Below are 20759 nucleotides of genomic sequence, written 5' to 3'. Positions count from 1 at the left end.
CCATAGCAGAGAGCTGGATTGGAAGAGGAGCAGCTGGGACTAGGACCGGCGCCCATATGGGATGCCGGCGCTTCAGGCCAGGGCTTTAACCCACTGCGCCACAGCGCCAGCCCCTATAAAATATTTCCTCAATCAGTGGATACTGAAAGAATAACCACTGCAGCAGCTTCCCTAAATACATGGATTTTTAACAGGTTTTTCAAAATAAAAAAATCTGAAAAGACTGAGAATTGCTACTCTTATCCTCCCCTTGTTTTAAGTCAAAGCTGCTCCAAAACCTCCTCACATATAATTTCTTTTTTTTATTTGACAGATAGAGTTAGACAGTGTGAGAGAGAGACAGAGAGAAAGGTCTTCCTTCATTGGTTCACTCCCCAAATGGCCGCCATGGCCGGTGCGCTGCGCAGATCGGAAGCCAGGAGCCAGGTGCTTCCTCCTGGTCTCCCATGCGGGTGCAGGGCCCAAGCACTTGGGCCATCCTCCACTGCACTCCCGGGCCATAGCAGAGAGCTGGACTGGAAGAGGAGCAACCGGGACTAGAACCCGGCGCCCATATGGGATGCCGGCGCCTCAGGCAGAGGATTAACCAAGTGAGCCACAGCGCCGGCCCTCACATCTGATTTCTTAAACATCCCTCAAAAGGGGAGGTCTTCAACAGGGTGCATCACTCAACAAAGAACTGTTTATGGAACTGAACACCCAGAATTCAGTAGTTGTAGACTACACAGCAATTCACTTATGAGGGGTGTAAGTAATTATAAGTAATTCATAAGTAGTTCACAGGCTTCCTGCAAACCTGCTGACAGACAGCATGACAGTGTGTGTGTGTGTGTGTGTGTGTGTGTATAGGGAAGGGGGAGTGGGCAATCTGGAAGCATATGGAGAGAATAACTCTGCCAACTACAGTGAGAACCAGGACTGCCTTCGGGATGCTTCCCAGTGCTGACTGGAAAAGTTCCCCTAGGCTTAGTACATGGAATAAATCATCATCTCTGGCAAATGTATTAGCAAAGACTGTGTCGGGGACTGCACTTTCCAAGCAGACATGGTTTCTGTTGAACCTGCATCAAGACATAGAGTGCTGACATGGAAAAGTCCAAAGCTGCACATCAGCAGGTTTTTCTCATAATCGCTTGAAGCTCAGCTGTACTTGTGACCAGCCCAGCTATCCAGCCCCAACTGCCAATTGCCTCAAAGTCAGAAACAGTCCAAGTTATTAGCTAGGATGGAATTACCCACCCTGAGATCCTTACTAATTTTCTTACATAACCACAAGGAAATGATTGCTATTAAGTCACCACTTTGCAATTTTTCCAAAAGGTTATTTATAATATGGAATTGTCTGAACCTGAAATGAGACTAAAGCAAATTGAAGTCGTACACATTTAAAACCACAAAGGAAAGGCAATGTTGAGGCAAAGCTGACAGGCCAGCATCACCACTTCCCCCACCCTCCACCCCCTAATTTGCATCTCCTCTTGTTGGACTCAGAGCTGGCACTTGTTTCATTGAACATGACTTCAGAAGTCATTACATTTTTTTTAAAAAAACCAAGGGTTTGTTAACAGAAGAAACAATCTCATCTTTCAGAAGTTCTTTGCCTCCTTAAAACTACAGCTCAGGGGCTGGAGTTGCTGCACCATAGATTGGTTAAGCTGCTGCCTGCAACCCGTGCCATCCCATATGAGTACCAGTTGCAGTCCCAGCTGCTCCACTTCCAATCCAGCTTCCTACTAATGCACCTTGGAAACCAGTGAATGATGGCCAAATTGCTTGGCCCCTGCATCCAAGTGCGAGACCTGGATGGAGTTCTGGGATCCTGGTTTTGGCCAGGCCTAGCCCCAGCTGTGTGGCTATTTGGGGAGTGAATAAGTGGATGAAAAATCTCTCTCTCCCTGTCTCTCTCTCTCTCTCTCTCTCTCTCTCTCACTCTGCCTTTCAATTAAGTAAATAAATCTTTAAAATAAAACTAAAGCCCAGTCTTATTTATATTTATTTTTATAAATAAATTTTACAAATATATACTGAAAATATGTTATTATAGATATACTTATAAGTACATGTTATAAATAAAATGAACATCAGTTTATTTATACGTATTTGCCTCTGTGTTTAAAGGAGTGATGGTAGTCATCTAACTACATATTATACATAAACTGACCTTAAATATGGATTCAAATGCTATTATTAGCTAGGGTTTCCCGGCTCAGTTTCCAAGAGTTGCCAGTAAAGCTCTCTAGTCACAAAGCATTTTCTGTGTCTAGACTCAGTGTGCTAGAGGCACACTCCCACTTCAAGGCATAGGACTGCTCTTGCTTCTCCTGGGCCTGGAAATTTCCTCTCCCAAATTCTCTGCCCAGTCATCCCCCTCATCTCTTCCAAAACTTGGTTCCAGTGTCACTTCAGTCTCCCTTGACCACCCTGCTTACAGCTGCAACCTGCCTGCCACCTTCCCCAGCGTTACCTATCTCCCCTAATTTGTTTTTTCTCTACAACACTTTTCACCCTGATATAATGCGTAATTTCTGTACTCTTTGATGACTATTCTCATTCCCTTTCTCTCCCCTCACCCCACAGCAGAATCCAGACTCCAAGAGGACAACAATATGCATCTGTTTTCTTCACTGCCATATTCCTGGCATGCAGACCCATGCTTAGCACATTGTAGATGATCAGTCCGTGTTTGTTGGGAGAGGAGAGGAGAAACAGGCAATGACAGACTAGAGAGGCATAAAAGACTAAAAGTTATGTCCTAGGTGTTTTCTAAATCTTGAAAATTCTTCATATGCTACCTATTCAAAACAGAGACTAACTAGCAAAGGGAAAGCTTGTTGAATAATTTCACTTTGTATCATGTTGTTGTGAAACCAAGCCTACCTGTAACAACATTTGTGAGTGAGACTTATGATTCAGTTACTAAAATCATAGGTACAAGGGAATGGTCTAGAACTAAACAGGTGGTTTTTAGACTTTAGCTAGCATCAGAATCCCCTGGAGTTGAGGGTGGGGTGCGGCCACTGAGTATTTAGCATAGCAATGAAGACACTGCTCAGGATTCTTGTATCCCATATCTTACCTCGAAATCCCTGGGTTCAATCCCCAGCTGTGGCTCCTGATTTGTTTCCTGTTAATGCAGACCCTGGGAAGCTGTAGTGATGACCCAAGCCATTGGGTGCCTGCCAACCAACTGGGAGATCTCAGCTGAGTTTCTGGCTCACAGCTTTGGCCCTGGGCCAGCCCTGACCACTACGAGCATTTGGGTAGTGAACCAGCAGAGAAAAGATCTCTCTCTCTCTCTCTCTCTCTCTACTTTTCATATAAATAAACTTTCAAATAACTTATTTATATAAGGTGAACAAGTTTCATGTATTTCATATATACAGATTTAGCAACATAGTACTACTTTCCCCCCTCCCACCCACCCATGCTCCCAACCCCTCCTCCTCCTTCCTTTCTTACTATTCCTTTTAATTTTTTTTTAAATTAATGACATACTTGTGGTTTATTTTATAATTATAAGCCTAACTCTGCTAAGTGAAGAAGTCAACAAATAGAAGAAACACCACTCTTCCTCAACAGTGGAGACAAGGATTGTAAACAATAATCAAATCTCAAAACATCAATTTCACTCATACACATTACATTTGTTTCTACACTATTAGTTAACACAGATCAGGAAAACATATGATATTTGTTTTTTGTGGACTGGTTTATTTCACTAAGTATAATGGTTTCCAGTCACATCCATTTTTCTTTGCAAAAGACAAGACTTCATTCTTTTTATGGCTGAGTAGTATTCCATAGTGTATATATAGCACATTATCTTCATCCAGTCATCAGTTGATGGACATCTGGATTGATTCCATATCTTAGCCATTGTGAATCGAGCTGCAATAAACATGGGAAGTAAGAAAAAGAATTCCCTGGGGTGGGGGCTTGCTAAAGCACAGAGTGTCAGGTCCACCCAGACAATTTTTGATTCCACCGGTCTGGGGTAGGACACAAGAATGTGCATTTCTAACAAATACACTGGTGATATTGACATTGCTGATCTGGGGACCATGCTCTGAGGATCACTCGTCTAGACATTTCAGAGTGAGCAAAGGTCAGTCATTGCTGTTTTCTCATTCATTTTTCTCTCTGTAACTTTCTGCAGGAACCAATGCTATTTTCTCTTCTTTCTACCTCTGGAAATAAATATACATTAACACAGTTTGAATGTCCTCAGACTTCATTTCAGTACTTAACTTTTACCTGTCTAGCTTTTTAAAATTGTATTTATTTTTTATTTATTTGAAAGGCAGAGAGCCAGAAACAGAGGCAGAGACAGAGAGAGCCCCCATTCACTGGTCCACTCCCTCAAATGCCTGCAAAAGACAGGACTGAGTAAGGCTGAAGTCAGGAGCCTGAAACTCAATCCTGGTCTCTCATGTGGGTTCCAAGAACCCAAATACTTGAACCAACACCTGCTGCCTTCCAGAGAGCACATTAGCAGGAATCTGGAGTTGGAAACAGAGCCAGAACTCGAACCCAGGCACTCTCATAGGGGTTTCAGGCAACCCAAAGTAGTGTTGTAACTACTGTGCCAAATGCCTACCCTTACATATCTAGCTTTACACAGAAAGGAGAGGAACAAAAAAATGACCAGTCAGCCAGCTCAGCAGGCAAGTAAATGAAAGACCTTTTAATTGGGCTCCTTTTGAATTTTCTGCATCCTTTCTTTTCACTGTCAGCTCAGTGCCACACAAGTACCTTCGATGTGAGATGGTCTAGTTCACCCAGAAATTCCACATGTCAGCTCTCTGAGTCTTGTCAAATGAAAGGCTCTTCCTCCTTTCCCTGGTTAGAAGACACTTTTGAGTCCCACACCAAAGACCCTCAGCACCCTCTGATTTTGACTGTGGCAGATTGTGTTTGCTCGGTTTGGATATGCTGTATCCCCACCGAAACTAATGTTGAGGCTTGGTTCCCCATGCAGACATGCTGAGAGGTTGTGGGACCATTAAAAGATAATTAGGTCATGAGGGTTCCACCTTCATTAAGTGATAAATGTGCTTCCCATGAGAATAAGTTAGCTATTGTGCGAGTGGGCTGTTATAAAGCAGGTCAGCTCCTTTTTAAAAAATACTCAGTTTTATTTTTTTTTAAAGATTGAATAGTGGGAGAGAGACAGAGAAAGATCGTCCATCCTCAAATGCCTACAATAGCCAGCATTGAGGCAGGCTAAAGCCAAGAGCCAGGAATTCCACTCCGGTCTCCCACAAGAGTGGCAGGGACCCAAGCACTTGAGTCACCACCTGCTGCCTCCCAGGGTGCGTGCTAGCAGAAAGCTGGATGGGAAGCAGATCCAGGACTCAATCCCTGGCCCTCGGGCACAGGGCTATGGGATGCTGTGCCACAATACTTGCCTCTAGGTCAGCTCCTTTGTCTCCTCTCTCAGGTGCTGTTTCTGTACACACCCACGGCCCTTTCGACATTTTCTGCCAGGACACGAGCACCAAGTGGCTTTCATGAGAAACCAAGGAAATACTGGTGCTGTGCTCTCGGACTTCCAGAACCATAAGCCAACATAAACCTGCTTCCTTGGTAACTTCCTCAGTGTCTAGTATTTTGTTATGGGACCAGAAAGTGAAGTAAGAGAGGGTGCTTGCAAGCTGCCCAGAAACCCACCGCAAGGGCTGCTCTGATTTTCTGCATTAGAGTACTCACAGGAACCTTGACAAATTGCCCAGTTTATGTACAGAACAGCAGTGAGCCTGGAGTCACTAGTGTCTCTAGGGATAATCCTTAAGTAACTGGGGGCAGTAGCATATAGATAAATAACCCCCAATGTCCTGTGCTCTGGTGAGATAAATCAGCCACATTCTATGTACTCCTCAGACATCCCCAGAGGAACTGATCCCCGGTTGCTTACAACAGGAAGCAGCTTGATGGCACACTTTTATTGGCCCTTTTCCTTTCTTATTTTACTCCTCCTACTCCTTCACTCTCTGTATCTACAATTACCGTCCTAATAAAACTATCTGCACTTGAATCCTCCTTGTAGACTCTGCTTCCAGGAAAACCAATCCAATACACAGTTGGCACCCTGCATCCATAGGTTCTTTGTCAGTGGCTTCAATCAACTGTGCATTGAAAATATTTGGAAAAAGAAAACTACATCTGTATTGAACATGTACTCACATTTATTGCTTGTCAATATTCCCTAATCAATACAATATAGCAGCTAGTATATAGTATTTACATTGTATTAGGCATTATAGAAATGATTGAAATTATACTAAAGGATGTATATAGGTTCTCTGCAAATACTACACCATTTTATATAAGGGACTGGAGCATAAAAAATTTTGGGAATCTGTAGGGTATCCTGGTGCCAGTCACCTATGAATACCCAGGGAACACTGTTCTCTTAGATTGGGTTCCTTGGAAGTTGACTCTGAGACAGAGAGTCATATACAGAAGCTGTCTTGGAGAGAGACCTCAGGAGCTTCACCTGGAAGCAGGTGAGGAAGGTGGATATGCTCTGCAAGGTGGTTGCAGCGAAGACCTCAGCCAGTCCTAACGGGGCCCTCTGGAGCTGGCATGACCCCTCAGCGTTGTTGCAAACAGAGGCAGGGGCTCAGCCAGTCATTGCCCACCCACAGTGGATATTCCCAGCCACAGAGGCACGAGTGTGCTGGCCCTGAACAGGGCTCTGGGATGAGCACAACCGTGTCCACTACAACCTTCCCCAGCCGTGCAAGTTCAAAGGTGTTTGTCCATCTCCTGCAGCCAGTTTTTACTCACAGAGGGAAATTACCCCAATGGACTTGGTGCATAGAAAAAAAAAAGTTACATTTGGCATACTGAGTAAATATGTTAATGAAATCTAAAATCACAAGTGTTAAAAACTGGCTACAAGGTGCTAAACTTAAGTGCTCATACATAATTAAATTCCATCAGCAAAGTGAAGTTATACTCAAAACAGCCTTTCTCAAAAGGGTTTCTCTTCCAAGCTGTGGTGTTTGGGGTTGTGGATGTTTTTTCCCCCCACACATGAGTTGAAGACAAAAGTGTCCGTCAACTCGCTTGTAATAAAAGGGCAATTAAAACATCCTGGATCCGGTATGACTAACGGGTAAGAGCCTTAGTGCTCCTGAAAATACTCCACTAATTACAGTCTCATTTAGTGGCAGGCCCAAACAAAAGCGAGCTACCTCATTTTTCAGATTTAAATAAGGAGCTTTCAGTACTTTAAGAACTCTCTGTGGCAGCAGCAAAGCATGATCTCCTGCATCTCACCGTCTGTCAAGGAAACCTCCAGAGTCACCGTCCTCTCTAGGAATAAAGTGCGACCCTGATTCCCTCAAACACACGTCTCTCCCAGGATGGCAGGATGGAGACACCATGGATGTGCTTCTCCCTGAAATAGACTCTTTTTTCAAAGAATTTTTTCCTGAGATAATTGTAGAATCACATGCAGTTTTGGAAAAATAATATAGTGAGACCTCATGTCCCCTTTATTCCATTTTCCCCAAAAGTGACAACTTGCAGAATTGTAGCTCAGTGTCACAACCAGGATGGTTGCATTGATACAATCCACCTATTGTATTCAGATCATCCCATTTTACTTGTGTTCATGTGTATCTGTGTGTTTAGCTTGAATACAATTTTCCCACTACTTCTATCCCCTCTCCACCCTCTCTCTGTCTCACAACCCCCTCTTTTTTTAAAAAAAAAAGATTTTTCTATTTATTTGAAAGGCAGAGATACAGAGAGAAGAAGAAGAAGAAGAAGAAGAAGAAGAAGAAGAAGAAGAAGAAGAAAGAGAGAGAGAGAGAGAGAGAGAGAGATATCTTCCATCTGCTGGTTCACTCCCGAAATGGCTACAATGGTTGGGGCTGAGCCAGGCCAAAGTCAGGAGCCAAGAGCTTCTTCCAAGCCTCCCACATAGATGCAGGGGCCTAAGCATTTGGGCCATCTTCCACTGCTTTTCCCAAGCCTTAGCAAGGAGCTGGATAGGAAGTAGAGCAGCTGAGACTTGAACCGGCACCCATCTGGGATGCTGGCACTGCAGGCAGAGGCATAACCTTCTATGCCACAGTGCCGGCCCCATAACCCTAGTTCTTAAACTGGGGCAACGATTAATTTGTTCTCCATTTCTAAAATGATATTTCAAAAACATTACATGCACAAAATCACACAGTATGTAACCTTTTAGAATTGCCCTTTTTCACAGAACGTAATTCCCTGTTAATTCATCCAAATTGTTGCAATAATAGAAGCTCTTTCCTTATTATTGCTGAGTAGTGTTCGATGGCATGGATGTGCCATAGTCTAACCATTGCATCAGTCCACTTTTCATTACCTTAATTAAAATGCCCGAGAGAAATTTCCTTGGGAAAGAAAAGGTTTATTTCAGCTTACAGTTGGCGGTTACAGGATCAGGTGGCCCCATAGTCTGGTGTCTGACGGAGGATGTCCTGGAGGGCACAGAGGCACAATCTCATGGTGAGTCAAAAGGGGAGAAAAAAGAGGGGTCAGCATTACCATGCTGCAGGTTAAGTCACCTCGCATCCCATATGGGTGCTTGTTTGAGTCCTGGCTGCTCCACTTCTGATCCAGCTCCCTGCTATTACACCTGGGAAAGCAGTAGAAGATGACCCAAGTGCTTGGGCCCCTGCAGTCATGTGGGAGACCTGGATGGAGTTCCTGGCTCCTGGCTTTGGCCTGGCCCAGCCATGGCTGTTGCAGCCATTTGGGGAGTGAACCAGCTGACAGAAGATTTCTCTCTCTTTCTCTTGCTCTCACTCTGTAACTGCCTTTTAAATAAACAAACATATCTTGAAAGAGAGAGAGAGAGAACCTAGGCTGAACTCGAAGAATTGAACTTACCACAAGAACCTCCTTGCTCCAAAAGGCACGTATCCAATGACTCAAAGATTTTTCATTGGCCCCACCTCTCAGATGCCATCAATAGATCAAGTATCCACCCAGAAGTAATCAACTATTAACATGAAGACATCAGAGTTTAAACCTCTGCATGAGTTAAGGAGAAACAAGTCCTACTGTACTCATAACAGCCATTCACCAGTCAAAGAACATCTGCGTTGTTGCCAGTTTGTGGCTATTACAAACAAAACTGCTGTGGAACAGCCACATATGGTATTTTGCGTGAACACATTTTTATCTCCCTGGACTAAATGCCCAAAGGTATAATTACTGGGTCACATGGTGGTTGTCCATGTCCTTTTTTAAGAAATTTCCAAAATGTCCTCCAGAGAGGCCATGTGGTTTTACATTTCCACCAGCAATGTATGAGTGACCCAGGTTTGCTACATCTTCACCACCATTTGCTGTCACCATTATTTTATATTTTGAGCCATTCTAATACATGTTTAGTGATACCGCATTATGGTTTCAATCGGCCTGTCCCTGATGGCTAATGATAGAAATATCTTTTTTTTTAATATGCTGATTCACCATCTGCATATCTTCTTCATCAAGTGTCTATTCTATTTCTTTACTGAGACTTTCTATTTTTCTAATTGAGTGTCACCTGAGGGGCAGAAGGAATTCACCAGGCCGGCAAGTTGTGTCTCTTCATGGAGGAGGTAGTCTTTGGTCCACAAAGCCAAAGAGGCTTCCTGGTTTTCTGAGCCAGCTGTGTTGATGCCTGGGCCTCTCTCAGGAGGGGAGAGAAGTCTCAGGCTGAGCAGAGAAGGAGTCCACTTCCTCTGACCACTTACTGGGTGCTGTGTCCCATGCAGCTCCCTTAGCGATAGGACTGGGCTTGCCTAGTGCTGTGAGAGGGACTTCTCTCTGATCCATGAGGTAGAATGAACCTACCTAGGCTGCCTTTTATTGTTCGATTGGGATCCAGAAACATCAGACCTGCTCACCTTCTTTTGGGTGGGAAGACATAATGCACCCTGCCACTGCTCTGCTCATCCAACTCTGGGCTCCCAAACCAGTTTCCTTTCCTCTTACCACCATTCAGAACTCTCATTTTATTGCCTTTTGCATCATTTGCAGGGTTTATAGTTGTACTTAGCTAGGAAGAACAGGGAGAAATGTGTCTACACCATATTGCTTGCACCAGAAGTCAGATATGCTCATTTAAGGGTGTGTTTCAGCTCAGTGACTGCTTAGTGTCATGTCATGCTCTGCCATATACAAGGGGTCTCCAAATTCATGGAAAGTGTATATTGTGAAAAATCCATCCATGAATTTCAATTTTTGCACTGAAATAAACTTGTATTTTAATTCTATTTTTCTATGAATTCTTCAAAGGACTTTTATTTTGTCAAAAGAAATAAAAATATATGTGTATGCAAAGCTTGGACACGATGAATGTTCATAGTGGCTTTATTCAAAATAACAAAAGCTGGAGGCAACCTAAATGTCCACCATAGGTAAATGGCTGAACAAATTATAGTATACGCATACAGTGTATTACTACTTAGCAATAAAAAGGAAGGAATGTACAACATAAATAAATCTCAAAAGCTTGATTTGGGGCAAAAGAAGTCAGACACTGCATAGATGCATATTATTCAATGTGCATAAAGATCTTAAACTGACCTTGATGATTACCTATTTCCTCCTTGGGACTTAAGCATAACACTCCCTTCTTAAGATATTCGGTTTACAGAATTATTTTATTGACATATAAGATGATCTCAGGATCCCAACTCATGCTATGTAGTTCCTGAACCCTATACTGACTTTCCATGTCTGTAAAATGGAACAGCTCGTCTTGGTACTGAACATGACCCTAAAACTATGAAATCACAATGTATGGGAGAAGATAATTAGAGTTGCTAAATGGACAGGAAATGCAATGCAGGGATAGGGCTAGAGGCACTGGTACCCACCTAAATTACACAGAAATGGACAGGTTAAGGGCCAGGGTTCTGGCCCCGTGGGTTAAGCTGATGCTTGCAATGCTAGCATCCCATAATGGAGTGTCGGTTCAAATCCAGGCTGTTCTGTCTGATCCAGCTTCCTACCAATACACCTTGAAAAGCAACAGGTGATGGTTCAAGTACTTGGGCCTCTGATGCCCATGTAGGTGACAAGGACAAAGTCCATGGCTCTGGGTTTCAGCCTTGCCCAGCTATTACAGGGGAGTAAACTATTGGAAGAGCTCTCTCACTCTCTCTCGCTCTCTCTCGCTCTCTCTCTCTCTCTCTCTCTCTCTGTGTATGTGTGTGTCTGGTTCTCTGCCTTTCAAATAAATAAATAAATCTTGAAAAAAAATGGACTGGGTAAGGGGTAGGAGTCTGATGATTCATGGGTCCTTCAGACACCTAAGGAGAAAAGCAGCCTCATCCATAAGTTCCCATCTGTACTTACCATCAGTAGGGTAGCACACTCTGTGTCACAGATCTGTCCACACGGAATTGGCTCAAGCCCACATGTGAGCTAAGAGCAATCATATGTGGATCGAGTAGGGAATCCAGAGCACCCTCAGTAGGGGTGCAACAACTCGCTCTAATCCTCTCTTTCCACCCCATTTCTGTTCAAGAAGAATAGGCCGGTTCCTCTGCTCATGGCTATGGCCCCAAGTTATTTAAAGCTATGCTCTAGGTTCCCAATGAAGCCCACAGCTCGTATCTCAGCCCAGAGAACCAAGCTCTCACAGGATTATGCTGCTGAAGGGGCAAATTCTTCTCCCACCACAGACTCGTCTGCATGCTCAGCTGCAGATCACATTTGGCAAAATAGGTATTTATCGTATCCTTTCCCTGGGAGACTCAGAAATCTGACCAGCTGGCCTAAAGGAGCCTGGAGTCATGGAAGAAGTTTTCCCTTCAGTAGGCACAGAAAAGTAGAAGACTGGAAAGATAAACTGCGGGCTGCCTCTTGATAGAACTATCTAGAAACATTCTGCCAGCTTCAAGAGATGAGTCTTCCACCTCATTTCCATCCTTCATATCTCTGCAAAGATGGATCAAAATTAAGGCCTTTCACTCCACTGACAAGGATGAATACTGATCTGTATGGTCAAACTTTAAGACTCTAGTTGGATAATATTTTCTAGTAGGTGAAATCAGTGTGTAGTAAAAAGTCTATCTCTTACACCACTCAGGGGGACAGGGCAGCTCAAGACCAACTCTTCTCAGAGGACAGTAGGGGAGCAGGAGGAAGATATCAAGTTCTCTCGCCTGCCTACAGGGGGTGGTAGGGATAAGCAGTCTTTTCGCTCTGCCCAATTTTCCGAAACTGCCCATCGCTCACTAGAGATCAAGCACAACACCTCTCATTAAAACTTAGAATAAGAAGGAACTTGAAAAACTTCTTAGGAAATAGAATGAAGAAAGGTTTATTTTGATGCAAAAGAATCTTAAAATACATGCATGGCTTTTTCATAATATGTATTTTCTGTGAACTTTTTGAAGATTCTCCACCCTATGCCCATAGTGAATCACGGGGGAGGGGAGAAAGGATCAAAAATCAGGGAGAGCAGAGTGATTGTTCAAAAATAATTGGATCACCTGTGGCCCATGCTAGTCTCTAAAGGTCAGCGTTCCTGGTTCCCTAATCTTTGATTATTGATGATTTGGGATTTTATCCTATTCATCATCTTCTTTCAGTCACAAGCCTGGCTAACCCCAATCAAAAAGTCTCTGTGGAATTAAAGGAATAGTTCACTAAGTGGCCTTGGGAAAGGCAGGAGATACAGTGACTCTAGGAAGCTTAGTCAGAAACTAACAGAACAGGCCGGTGCTGTGGCTCACTAGGCTAATCCTCTGCCTGCGGCGCCGTCACACGGAGTTCTAGTCCCAGTCGGGGTGTCGGATTCTGTCTCGGTTGCTCCTCTTCCAGTGTAGCTCTCTGCTGTGGCCCGGGAGTGCAGAGGAGGATGGCCCAGGTGCTTGGGCCCTGCACCTGCATGGGAGACCAGGAGAAGCACCTGGCTCATGGCTTCGGATTGGCACAGCACGCTGGCCACAGCGGCCATTAGGGGGTGAACCAACGGAAAAGGAAGACCTTTCTCTCTGTCTCTCTCTCTCTCACTGTCCACTCTGCCTGTAAAAAAAAAAAAAAGAAAGAAAAAGAAAAAAAAAACTAACAGAACAGTTCTGAGCATGAAGACATCAGATTCACTTGGCCCTGCTGCATCTCTGCCCTTAGGGGCCTGCTTAGGAGTCAGAGACTCAAGACAGTGCTGAGTGTTTGGCCTAGCACTTAAGATACCCATGGCTTAGGTTGGAGTACCTGGGTTTGATGCCCACCACCAGCTTCTGGCTCCCCCTTCTTGGTAATAATGTGCGCCCTTGGAGGCAGCAGTGATGATTCAAGTGATTGGGTTCTTGCCACTCATGTGAGAAAACTGGATTGAGTGCCTGAGCTCCTGGTTTTGACTTGACTCAGCCCCACTGTTAGCATTTAGCAAAGAAACCAGTAGATAGAAGCATGCTTTTTTTCTCTCTGCATCTCAAATATATATATATATATATATATACACACACACATATATTTAAGCATTCAAAAGTCCTCAAGACACATATTCGGATTAACCTAGCTTCTGTGGTGTCCCCAGCCCTTGACCATTGGTACTGTATAGAAGGACGGACAGTGGGGCTGGTTATCAAAAGGGAAGAGGAGAGACCAACATTGTAGCAACAGGTTAAGCTGTTGCTTGTGACTCCCAGCATCCCATTTCAGAGTGCAGGCTGGAGTCCCAGTCTCTCTGTTTCTGATCCCCTTTCTCTTTCTTTTCTATTTGTCTAAATATTTAACTTAATTTAAAATTTAATTTAATTTAATTTATGTGAAAGTCAAAGTTAGAAAGAGAGAGAGATACCTCCGTCTGCTGGTTCACGCTCCAAATAACCGCAATGGTCAGGGCTGAGCCTGGTGAGGAGACAGGCATTTAAACAGAGCAGCACGTGAGGAAAATGAGAAATCATTTAATGTCCATCGCCTCACCAGACTGAAAAGCTCCATGACAGCAACCATCGCATCTATTCGGTCTTCAACTCTCTCCCCGGGGCCTGGCGGCTAAGGTGGTGCTCAACACATAGTTAGTAAAATTACAAAGGAAGGGGAAGTTTCCTCAGGAACACAAGGTAGGAGTTAAGTGCTGTTCGTCCTTTGAGGAGTAAGATTTTGCTTTGCAAACAGACACTGTAGGTCTCTAGCCAAGACCTTGAAGTCAGTGGTTCCCCAGGGTTCAGCACTGGGATTTGGAGAGGAAAGATAAAACTCTGACCAAAAACTACTGCCTCGCCACTATTTGCCACTCCTGCTTCCAGGATAGCACTTCTCCAGGGGTTGCAGACAGTGGTAGGGCTGAAATATCAAATTCCCAGTGTCATCTCATAACATCCCAAATCACCACAATTTCTCTCATCTGCCTTTGAATGTCTTTTATTTAAACAGAAAGATGAAATAAGGGCAAGAATTATTCCATGCCCTTTGTGGTACAGGTTTTAAATAGCATATGAATAAATATATATACAGTTTCTCAACAATGCCCAGTGGGAAGGGAGGTCAGATCTAACAATGCCATCATTTAAAGAGAGAGTTATAAGTTCAAATTCAGTGCAGGTGTCATGGTTAAGTTGGCGAACTCTGCACCAGACAGCTCTGGGTTTGAAAACAGGCTCAGTTACCTGTGTGACCTGACTACTTTACTAAACCTGTCTGCACTCTATAAAATGAGACTAAAATTCTAAAGGGTCATTATAATTCCACATTGTGGAGAGAATGGTAAATGACTTAACACAAGAGCCTGGCCCCTGGAGAACATGAAATGTCAGTTGGCAGAGATCATCAGCCTAAAGCAACTTGCATGGTCACGTGTGTAGCAGCGTACCTTCCTGAGTCTGGGTCCCTGTAAAGGTAGACTGGAAGACAGTGTGAAGTTAGGTGAGAGGAACAAAACTTTTCTGCTTTAGAAATGAATATAAATGTGGGTGTTCAGAGACTGAGGCCAAGGCAAGAAGCAGCCATTTCTACTACTGAGAATTTCCCTCTGGCTGAAGGATTTGTGACTTAGAAGAATGTGGATATATAACAGTCAATTTTATGTTGTTTGCTGTGGTGGCTGAGACTCCTAAAGGCTGCTACATACAACTGCCTTGGGTGGGTGATGCTTCGGGGGGATCTGGGAAAGACAGACCTTTCCTTTTGGAGTCCAAATTGGAGTCTCTGCAGAGGCAACAGTCACAAAGCCCAGAGTGACAGTCAGGGTCCCGGAGCAATCTAGAGAAAACATGGGAAAATTCTTAGACTCCGGAAAAGATAGGTTTCCTCCCCCGAAAGGACCTGTTGGGCTTCTGGCCATGGGAAGGGTAACTGGGATACTTCAATCAAGCACAGTTCATGAAATGATCTAAACTCACATTTGCTGTTGTTTTATTATCCTCATTCACCCCTTTAATGTTAAAGAGATGGAACTTACTCTCCTTAGCTCCCAATAAAATGACTTGGAGGCCCTTGAATTTTGTGCTCGCACATTCTGAGCCTAAGGCTAACCCTGTGCTCACATAGCACCCCAGTCTAAGTCAGGAAGCAAAACTGTGCACTTGATTGAACCCTGTAACTTCTCACTTTCCCAGCTGGAGCTTCAGATCGTAATCTTGCAAAGGAAAGCTATGCAAGGTTGGCTTCTCCACCTTACATGTCAACTCTCTTCGTCCCACCCTTTCCTCCAACCCCTAATAAGCTGACTAGCCAAGTTCCAGCCCTTCCAGGGTGATTGTTTCAATTATCTACTGCTGCACTAAAAAGCACCCCCAAAACTTCCTGATTTAAACCATGATGTATTACAGCTCGTAATTCTGCAATCTGGCATGGGTTCGGCTGGCAGATCTGCTTCACCTAGAAACTATTGAGGTTTCAACATTCAAGGTGACTTCTTCATTCATTTGTCTAGCACTTTAGCCAGGATGGCTGGAACAGCAAGGGGTCTGGCTAGGCATGTGCTTTGGCTCTCCTATGGGGGCTAGCTTGGCCTTCCTCAAGGCATGGTGGTCTTAGGATCCTCAGACTTCTTACCTGGCTGCTGGCTGCTAAAAGAAAGAAAAATCCAGGATACCAATCCACTTAAAGAAAAAAAGTCACTTCTACTATATTCTGTATTACGCTGAGAGTCACAAGGGCAGCCCAGATTCAAGGAGAGAGGAGGCAGACACCGCTTCTTTCTGGGTGGACCCAAATGTATATACAGGAATGGGAAGAATTACTCACAGGCATATTTAGAGACTGTATACCTCAGTGGTGGTAGTGACAGGTTGGGGTAGGAAAATCTGAATTCAACAACTGGCTCTCTGTTCTGTGGTCTTGGCAGATGTTCAAAAATGACTTTCTTTCATGGTGTCTCAGAGAGTTCAATCACTAGGCATTTCTCCCTGTAGTTTCCCTCATTCAGGCAACTGTATCTCTGAACTCCTTGGTCACTTGGGATTACTTCCTTACTCATTAAGAATCTCAAGCAAAAGAAAAATTAACTCAAATCTGATCTGGGTCAAAATGTTTTTCACAGGTAATTCACAACTTCATTCCTCAAAAATGCATAATCAATTTTCTGATAAATTTCGTGGAAATAAGTTTTGGCTCTGGAAACTAATCTCTCAGCCACCCCATTCACTGGCAGCTAACTATAAGTCAAGAGTCTAGTAATATCAGACCATCTGGTCATTGCATTTTGTATCAACAATTATTATCTAACCATTCTCTTTTCTTATAGAATGATCCTACCAAAAATGACTCTATGAATGGATCCATGAAGGTTCTCTTCCTTCACATACATGACTGTAATATAAGTGTGAAAGATGTGCTCATAACTAAATTTAATTAATTTCCTTTAGCACTAGCATACACACTATGTTGCTGCTAAGGTCTCTCTACTGGGAAAAATATCACAGAATAACTCATATTATCTCTCTCTTCCAGACAGCCTATACCTGTCAGGTTCTTGAGAAAATCTGCCTCAGAAAGAGAGAGAGAAAGGGAGGAAAGGAGGGAGGAAGGATAACACAGACTAACAATACATTTTAAGGATTAAAAGACTTAAGTGACCCAGGTATGACCTGAAACCCCCTACTGACTCTTTGATGATTTGGGTTCCCCTCTCCCAAGCATTTCCTTAAAGTATGGGCCACTGACATAAATGGTTGCAAAGGACCAGAATGCCCTGGTCACAAGATAAGGAAGGACCTAGCCGATGACTGAACATCTGGGAGACCTTACCCCATACATGATTGTAGCCATGTAGCTAAACTTGCATTTCCCTAAAAAAACCCTGACCCACATCCCTTTGGTGAAGAGTTGGATGTTAAGGCGCTAACCTGTCACCTCCCCAATTGCTAGCATCCTAAATAAACTTTCACCCTTTCTTTTCCCCAAATCTGCATCCTCTGAGTCATTGACATCTATTGTGACTAATGTCTGATTTCAGATTTGGTAACAGAAGTAAGGAAGGGGTAAACAAGGGAACAAGGGAGGGAAAGGGAGGGAGGGAGGGAAGATGGAAGGAAAGAAGGAAGGGAGGGAGGGAGGGAGGGAGGGAGGAAGGAAAGAAGGAAGGAAGGAAGGGAGGAAAGAAGGAAGGAAGGAAATGTGATTCTATCTCTTGGTAGGAAGAGGGGCAAGGTCACATTGGAAAAGCGCATGTAACATGTAAAGTTGTTGCAGCCATTTTGGATAACAGCCTACGATTCAAGATTACAACCATAAATGAAAGGATAGAATCTTTACCATTCAGTTCAGCAAACTAAAGAAACACCCTCGCTTAAGTACTACGTCTTATTTTATTTTATACTTTAAAAAAATCTTTTATTTATTTATTTTCATTTATTTGAAAGGCAGAGAGACATAAAAAAAGACAAAGACAAAGAGAGCTCTTCTATCCACTGGTTCACTTCCCAAATGTGCACAACAGCCAGGACTAGACAAGGTTAAACCCAGAAGCACAGAGCTCAACCCAGATCTCCTATGTAACTGACAGAGACCCACATACTAGATTCAGTATGTGGGTCTACTGCCTCCTAGGTTTCACATACGCAGCAAGCTGGAACGGAGACTGGAGCCAGGACTCGAATCCAGGCACTCCAACATGGGATTTAGACATCCCAAGTGACATCTTAACTGCTGTTCCAAACACCTGCCCCAGGTACCGCATTTTATAAAGGGTTATTGGTCAACACGAATATCACAGACTAAAAATTGCAAATGGTCATTAAACAAGGAAAAGAATGTGCAATGCCAACAGTAATGAAAGCTGAAAGAAGGGGGTATTCTTCATCTGCTAAAGTGTCAAAGAGTTTGAAAACTATGCAAGGGAGCAGAGGATCTACAACATAGATATTTGAGATCTCAACTACTTGAAAACAACTCAAAGTCTAGAGTTGACCTGTAGTAATTTTAAAGTTTGCTGAGGCTCACATTTAAATACCACATGCTAGAAATGCAGAATTGAGTCACCAGAACTAGAAATGGAGCCCTGGAGAGCCCCTAAAACATAAATCTCAATTCAACTTTACTATTTTCTGCTACTTCTGCATGTTGGTCTACTTACAAACGGGAAGGAAGGATGCCAAAACATCAAGAAGACTTGAATAGTGGATGATTTATACTGTTTCTAAAAGTTTTTGTACTTTTCAAATGTTTTGTTTCCACATTTGGAAAGTAAAACATTTTTTTTTTTACTTCTATGCTCAGCCAAAAGCAGTAAGGATAAAGCCTAGAATTGAACACAATATTCCAATTTGAATTTCTCTTTTCATTTTTATTAAATAAAACAAGCACATCTCTCATGCAAGATTTTGTACTTGTGGTTCCCTCTACCTGGAATATTTCCCCCAAGATATCCACCTGTCTTCTTTACTGTCCTCAAACTTTGTCCAAATGCCACCTTCTCAATGAAGCCATCCTTAGCCACCCTATTTATAATTGCAAATAACCCTTCCTATTATGTCACTGCCTTTCCCCCTTTCCCTGTTTATTTTTTTTTTCTGTAGTTCTCATCTCCATCTAATAGCTCGTATAACTTAGGTATATTCATAGTTTCCCAAACCCCCCAGACCCCATAGAATCAAAACTCCATGGGAACAAGGATGTTGTACTCCTGGAGCCTAGACTAGAGTATACAATTGGTCTTCATTAAGTGTTTGTTGTGTGAATAAATGTGCTATAAGAATGGGATTTGGTCTAGAACAGGACTCAGAGACTCTGGCTGAATGAGACCTGCATCCAATGTTTCTCTTCATGCAACCTCCAAGCACATTAGTTTACTGAACAGCTATACTACAACAACTACGTCTTATAAGGTTTTCTGCCTGTGAAACTCACAGACCTTTTACACATACTCTATTCTCATATCCTGTCCTGGTATAAACTGTAACTTTACATTTACTGTTATTAAATTTTGAGCTCAAATCCATGCACTAATCTTGCAACAGTTGACTATCCTTCCAGTAGATCAAAATCTTTTTTGAATCTTGATTGCAACATTTCTTATATCAGACACATCTCCAAGTATTGTCTCCAAATACCTTAAACATCTTGATTGCATTTTTGTGACATAGAGCCCAATGAATACCAGCAAACTGTTGAATCAGTGGTGACTTGTACCAGATCATTTATGACTATATGCATCCTCCCACTTAATCTTTTCCATGACCCTGTTAAATAGATGTTATCTCCAATTTAAAGGAGCATAAACTGAGGCTCATATAAATAAGCAACTTTCTTAAGGCCCCGTATGTGCTAGGTGGTAGAACCAGGATTCCAACTTGGGTCACCAAAACCCACATGCAGTTATGACCTAAAGACTCCCCTAGGTCTCTCCTAAGCCTCTGGGAACCCCTAAGTCTCAGAAGTAAGTTGTTGGCTCCAATCTCAACAGAATTCATAAACATTGCACTCAAAGCAATACTTTTAGGCCAATAGTTTACTCTTACTCTGCACTGGGCTCACCTAGGAAGCTTTCAAATAAGACAAGAATTCTCAGTTTCAACTCCTCAGGATTTCTGATTTAACTAGCTGTATTAAGGCCTAGGCAAGCTGTTTTATAAAAGCTCCCCAAAATGACTCTTATGTACAGCCCAGGGTAAGAACTACTGTGTATAGGGAGAGGAAATGCAAAAACTTCCAACATTCAATTATTAATAAATGAGAGGAACGCTGCATCTTCAGAACCTTCCAGATGCTCTCAAAACCTCAGGCATACATTATATATGTATCTATAACCAAAGCCAAAATTCTTCTCTTCTTCCCTCTCTTGACTCCACCAGCATTTCCACCAGCACCTCCCTGGGGTGGTCTAGATCCTTCTCAGCTCCTTACCATCACCCTCCACACCCACGCACTTCTCTGCCTAAGTTAGCCTTAGGCATCTGCCTGCCTTACCCTGTCAGGATGAGTAATGGGACAACAATTTTGATGCCCTTAAAATCCTCCCTTGACTTGAATTCTAATGTCATCTAGCTTTCTCCCATGCAATTGTGTCTAAATTATGCAGAGAAGCAAACATTTATAACAATGAGTGTTAAATGAACAATCCATTTTCTGTACTGCTATTTTGTTTTTCTATACAACCTTACTTAATTCCTCATGCTCAAATCAACTGATTTCTAAAATATAATCTGAATATGAACCTACAAGTGGCCTTCAAAATGTTCATGGAAAATGTATGCAAACCTATCTTGTTAAGTCCATTTTCCACAAACTTTTTGCAGGCACCTTGGGGTTATATACTTGTCAGTCACTCCTAGCTTTTATTGTTTTACTCCTTAATTTTGTTTCCCTCTCACTCCACATTA

The 20759-nt window shown here is 42.9% G+C and overlaps 1 long non-coding RNA gene across 5 annotated transcripts in view; it reads right to left on the bottom strand.

Annotated features, from left to right (window-relative positions):
• LOC149119586 (uncharacterized) overlaps window positions 1-20759 on the bottom strand; it is a 138501-nt gene that overhangs the window by 15249 nt on the left and 102493 nt on the right. For 2 of the 5 annotated variants that reach the window (XR_016228558.1, XR_016228555.1), the window contains 3 exons: window positions 15116-15198; window positions 13796-13845; window positions 12295-13017 (listed from right to left, as the gene is read on the bottom strand). This is a non-coding gene — a long non-coding RNA (uncharacterized LOC149119586). Of the gene's footprint in view, window positions 1-12294; window positions 13018-13795; window positions 13846-14451; window positions 14841-15115; window positions 15199-20759 lie in introns of those variants that run through there. The other 3 variants (XR_016228559.1, XR_016228557.1, XR_016228556.1) reach the window with 2 other exon arrangements.

This window comes from Oryctolagus cuniculus, chromosome X, assembly GCF_051225735.1.
Source record: "Oryctolagus cuniculus isolate XC-2025 breed Fujian yellow rabbit chromosome X, ASM5122573v1, whole genome shotgun sequence".
In the NCBI taxonomy this organism is placed as follows: Eukaryota; Metazoa; Chordata; class Mammalia; order Lagomorpha; family Leporidae; genus Oryctolagus; species Oryctolagus cuniculus.
Note: the sequence above shows the minus strand (reverse complement) of the source record. Positions and strands in the feature narration are given on the sequence as shown.